This window comes from Lineus longissimus, chromosome 2 (genome assembly GCF_910592395.1).
Source record: "Lineus longissimus chromosome 2, tnLinLong1.2, whole genome shotgun sequence".
Taxonomy (NCBI): domain Eukaryota; kingdom Metazoa; phylum Nemertea; class Pilidiophora; order Heteronemertea; family Lineidae; genus Lineus; species Lineus longissimus.
Genome location: NC_088309.1, coordinates 27,582,502 through 27,587,508, shown reverse-complemented (window position 1 = coordinate 27,587,508; position 5,007 = coordinate 27,582,502).

Here is a 5,007-nt window from a genome sequence, read left to right as displayed (position 1 = left end):
TTGCCCGGCAACCTGCTATTGTTACACTGTTTGGTTTGACGTCTGCTCGAACCCCCAGGCAGTCACAGAAATCGACCAATCAAATCGGGTGTTATATTCATGTTATGGCAAGGCCTTCTCGCTTGCTGGCGGAACTCAGCGGCAATCCCAGAGCGACACCTGGCCTACGGATGTATCAACTAAAAAGTAACACTGAGGTCGCTCTGACTGACACGTGCTGCGAACCTGGAGAGTAGCCAAGGTGTGCTAACAGTATTGGTGATAATACCTAGATGTAGTCACAGCCAGATATCGAATGGAACTGGCTACCTCCACTGTCGTGTCTCCGCGGTTAGAGAGATGAGACAGTCACAACCAGGCTTACTTGGGCTGGACAGCTCCACCGTCTCACAAGAAGTGTGAGATTGATGAGAAAGTCACAACCAGACCGAATGGGACCTCGCTATCGATCTTTCCAGGGTACACAGTCATTTCTTCACGGTCTGAAAGGTCTTCCCTGGATGTGCCATCGAACGACGGAGTCTGTCTGTCAACAGCAGTACAGGGAGACATACAGGTCAGGTGCCTTCCCATATCAAATAATGGCTCGATATGAATTTAAACAGTTTTAGTAAATCGCTGATAAATATTCGAGATATTAATTGCAAGCTCGTGTCGAAGACAGTAGAAATAAAAACGTGGAAAAGAGTATCATTCATTAGAATTTGATTGCATCCAGGGAGAATGGGGAACAAGCAAGCCTCCCGCCCCAGATCCCCATGCAGTGAAAAATTGATACAACAGGTGGCAGCACAGACGTTTGGCCAACTTACCAACAAAAGGCCTTGCCCAGGAATTGAACCCGGGACCTCTCGCTGCCTAAGCAAGGATCGTACCACCAGACCAACGAGCCGTTCTACCAGCACTCCTTGTTGTGGTGCATTACTACAACAGAGTGGCAGCTCAGATGATTGACTCGCAATGATTGAGTGAGAGAGATGAGGCAGTCACAGCCGGCGAATCAGACCTGGCTGCTCCACCGTGCTGCCAACATGATGAGTGAGATGAGACAGTCACTGTCAAAACATTTACAGTCTAGTCAAGAGTGTTTTTTTCATCCGATTGGTTTTTGTAATGAAGTGGGTCGTTTCTTTTAGCAACCCCTACATTAAAGTGGGCTGCACGTTTTGCAATATTCTGTTATATTTCGGTAAAGGGTGATATTGTGAACTTTTCTGAAATTTTAAAAATACTTATTTTTTAATGCTTCTAATATTATCTGATTAGGGCAGCCAACGGCCCGGCCCAGCGTTGGCCCAGAATATCGCCTTAACCTTGTCTGGAGTTTGGCAAAGAAACATATTCCTGCCGATACTGGCCCGATACTGGCCAAATGCCGGTGTGCAAGGGATAGCAGTCCTAGGGCTGATAGTCCGTGTAACAATAGCCCGCATTGCAAAATGTTTTGGTTAGGGTTAGCGGTACAATAGATCATGCTGCTTAATTGATCAAATACAATGCTACCGGACTATGACTCCAGGGGGACTATATCCGCTGTCACACCGGCACCTTTGAGTGAAATCTGGAGGGAAAGTGCCGAAATTCGTCCGATATCGGCCCAACATCGGCCGTCTTGGCCGCTCTATGCCATAATTCAGCCGATATCGGGCCGGCCGAAGATGCATGCTACCAGGGATGGCTGGGATAGTTTATCGTCAAGGTTTATCGTATTGATATAGAACGAGAACTTGGGTGTGGGATTTAGGTGACCAAGAGGAAAATGCACTCCTCGATGAAGCAAGAGACTAAATGCATTGCTTTTTTTTTAAATCAAGAAAATGTATGTATACAAAATGTTCACGGACCCTATCGCAGATTTAATTGTGTCCTGAGCCCGCTCCTGGCTCCCCTGCCGTTAGCCATCGATACTACATAGTTCGCACATAGAACGTCCACACTGGACGAGAATTTGCACTGTAGGCTATATAAGGGTTGAGGTCGGAATAAAGATAAGCTGTAATCGGTAACGGTCGTCAGTACCATGTTTGGGGTTCATGGAATAACTCGTCCCCCGTTTCCCCCTCTAAAAAGGGGGGAGCATTTCCATCCCAGGCCTGAGACGGGATAATTTTCAATTTTAAGTAATTGAGTAGTTCCACTTCTTTAGCCCAGATGGCGCTAGCTGAGTCCCCTGCTAGACTCACGAAACTCTACAGGGTGGCCCAGAAAGGTTTTCCCTTGCATCATAGAATTCTATTGTGTATCCATTGTGAAGGGAAAATAATTCTGGGCCACCATGTAGTACATGAACTAGTGTCACTCGGTTCAAAGACATCAGAACGAGGACATTTCAGTTTGCCACCGCAACGGGCCTGTGTATTTTACCGTCGTTCTATGTTGTTACCTGAAGAAATGACGGAGACAGAAGAGACAGTCGTGCACCATATCACTTCTGGATGTCTATATCTTATCTCTATCTCTCTGTCTCCCACCTTCCCAACATGGACACCTCGACGTGACCACAAAGAAGACAGTTCACAGCCTTGCTGCCACAGAGACAATGTTGACTCCTGGCCTATCTGAGGGTGAGACACCTCGACGTGACCACAGAGATGACAGTTCACAGCTTTGCTGCCACAGAGACAATGTTGACTCCTGGCCTATCTGAGGGTGAGACACCTCGACGTGACCACAGAGAAGACAGTTCACAGCCTTGCTGCCACAGAGACAATGTTGACTCCTGGCCTATCTGAGGGTGAGACACCTCGATGTGACCACAGAGAAGACAGTTCACAGCTTTGCTGCCACAGAGACAATGTTGACTCCTGGCCTATCTGAGGGTGAGACACCTCGACGTGACCACAGAGAAGACAGTTCACAGCCTTGCTGCCACAGAGACAATGTTGACTCCTGGCCTATCTGAGGGTGAGACATCTCGACGTGACGACAGAGAAGACAGTTCACAGCTTTGCTGCCACAGAGACAATGTTGACTCCTGGCCTATCTGAGGGTGAGACACCTCAACGTGATCACAGAGAAGACAGTTCACCGCTTTGCTGCCACAGAGGCAATGTTGACTCCTGGCCTATCTGGGGGTGAGACACCTCGACGTGACCACAGAGAAGACAGTTCACAGCCTTGCTGCCACAGAGACAATGTTGACTCCTGGCCTATCTGAGGGTGAGACACCTCGACGTGACCACAGAGAAGACAGTTCACAGCTTTGCTGCCACAGAGACAATGTTGACTCCTGGCCTATCTGGGGGTGAGACACCTGGCCTATCTGGGGGTGAGACACATCAACGTGACCACAGAGAAGACAGTTCACAGCCTTGCTGCCACAGAGACAATGTTGACTCCTGGCCTATCTGAGGGTGAGACACCTCGACGTGATCACAGAGAAGACAGTTCACAGCTTTGCTGCCACAGAGACAATGTTGACTCCTGGCCTATCTGAGGGTGAGACACCTCGACGTGACCACAGAGAAGACAGTTCACAGCTTTGCTGCCACAGAGACAATGTTGACTCCTGGCCTATCTGAGGGTGAGACACCTCGACGTGATCACAGAGAAGACAGTTCACAGCTTTGCTGCCACAGAGACAATGTTGACTCCTGGCCTATCTGAGGGTGAGACACCTCGACGTGACCACAGAGAAGACAGTTCACAGCCTTGCTGCCACAGAGACAATGTTGACTCCTGGCCTATCTGAGGGTGAGACACCTCGATGTGACCACAGAGAAGACAGTTCACAGCTTTGCTGCCACAGAGACAATGTTGACTCCTGGCCTATCTGAGGGTGAGACACCTCGACGTGACCACAAAGAAGACAGTTCACAGCCTTGCTGCCACAGAGACAATGTTGACTCCTGGCCTATCTGAGGGTGAGACACCTCGACGTGACCACAGAGAAGACAGTTCACAGCTTTGCTGCCACAGAGACAATGTTGACTCCTGGCCTATCTGAGGGAGAGACACCTCAACATGACCACAGAGAAGACAGTTCACAGCTTTGCTGCCACAGAGACAATGTTGACATTGGTAGTGATGGTGCCAATACTCTCCAACACTGAACTTCGAGTGGTATTGCCTCCGCAGCCTCCGCCCATATGCCTTGGGGGACACACGTTGTCTGGAAGCTGACCAAATGTCAATACATTGAGAGTCATGATGTTACTCTCCTTGCCACTCGTGTTCCTGTTTCCACCATTGAGGACAGAGAGGAGACTGCCACAACCAGACCAAACGGGACCTGGCTGCCCAACCGTCTTGTCAACACGATGAGTAAGATGCAGTCAGAGCAACATCGAATTGTGTCTTGCCAACCCAGTGACAATTATAAGACAGTCACAACCAAACCAAAATGGCCTTGGCAAATCCACTGTTTTGCCAGCACGGTAAGTGAGATGAAACATTCAGAACATGACAAATTGGGCGAGGCAGCGCCACCTGTCGCTTACATGCAACCTTTGAAAGACAAGACTGCCACAATTGGTTCAAATTGGGCCGTCTACCGTCTTCCCAACACGATGAGAGCGATGAACCAATCGCAACCAGATGGAATAGGACCTGGCTACCCCCAACATCTTGCCAACCGTGGAAGGGAGGTGAGACTGTCATAAGCAGATCATTTCGACCCTGGCTACCCCACAATCATGCAATAATGGCAGTACGAGTCAAATCACAGCCAGATCAACCTGGCTGCCCCCATTGTCTTGCCCAGATGGCAAGAGACAAGTCTCACAATTGGATCGAGTCGACCCTGGTTGTCCCACCACCCTTTGCCAACAGAGAGTTTGAGAGGAGACAGTCACAACTTACTATTAAACCACACCTCATTGGGTCCAGCGGCTCTCGATAGTCTTGCCAAACTGCGGGTGGCCTTGATGTCTCTTCTGGTCACACTGATAAGTCTCAATCAGGCGGCTTCATGAGACAATACTCATGATCAGGTCAGTAGCTTGTGACATAAATAAGGGTAACTAGTACCGACTGACATAGCAAAGTAAAGTCAATTGGGACCAGAGA